A 1,116-nucleotide genomic window follows, 5' to 3' on the forward strand; every position below is an offset into this window, starting at 1 on the left:
TTCCAGACTTGCATCCTAACATATGAATCGTCCGAATCTCAACTTACTTTGATTCGTAGCATGCACTTCCTACTTAGATTTGTTTAGTCATCATCGATTTAGGTTTCCGTAGTGCATGCAATTCAATGTAGAATTTTTCATCATCCATGGTCACTTCAATAGTTTATGGGGGCCCCAGTTTATGGACGTTTATGATTGCTTGCCATAACATGTACAAGGAGCAAAGTTTAAAATTCCACGCAAGATTTCGTACTGGGTTTTGCATGCATTTTTGCTTGTCCTTTCAGATTTTTATTCATCTGAATAGTGATGCAGGAAGACATGGCGGATGTAAGTCATGAGTCAATGCTAGAGTATTATCATATTGCCAACAAGATGTTTAATAGTGAGGATGAAGGTTATAGATTCTATAACAAATATGGTCTTGAGAAAGGTTTTAGTGTCCGGAGAAGCTATGTCGAGTGGGATGGATCCAACTGCCATATAATTTTGAGGAAATTTGTGTGCAGTTGTCAAGGGGTTCGTGAAGAGAAGCACATGAAGAGGAAGATGGAAGATAGAAAGAGGAGGCCACGGAGTATAACTCATGTAGGGTGTAAAGCTAAATTGGTGATTGCAAGACAGGAGGAAACAGGTCAGTGGTTTGTGAAGGATTTCATTGATGAATACAACCATCCTCTAGCCCCACGGGATCTATCATGTCTTTTGCGTTCACAGAGAAGAATCAGCGATGAGCAGAAAGCGGACATTGCAGACATGGAAAAATCTGGGATCAGAAAACACCATATTATGGATATTATGTGCATGCAATACTGTGGATATGATGAGGTTGGATGCATTATGAGGGACATTTACAATTTATGCCATGCTAACAAGCAGGAATCAATTGCTTCCGGGCATGCTCAAACGGTGATCAATCACATGGTGGCGAGGCAAGAGCGAGATTCCGATTTTTTCTTCAGGTACTTGGTTGATGAAGCTGGCCATCTGAAGGGACTGTTCTGATGTGATAGTCAATCCGGACTTGACTACGAGGCTTTCAGAGACATTATTGTTTTTGATAGCACATGCAAAATCAATAAGTACAATCTGCCATTTGTAGCGTTTGTCGGGTTG

This window comes from Triticum aestivum, chromosome 2A, assembly GCF_018294505.1.
Source record: "Triticum aestivum cultivar Chinese Spring chromosome 2A, IWGSC CS RefSeq v2.1, whole genome shotgun sequence".
Classification (NCBI taxonomy): domain Eukaryota; kingdom Viridiplantae; phylum Streptophyta; class Magnoliopsida; order Poales; family Poaceae; genus Triticum; species Triticum aestivum.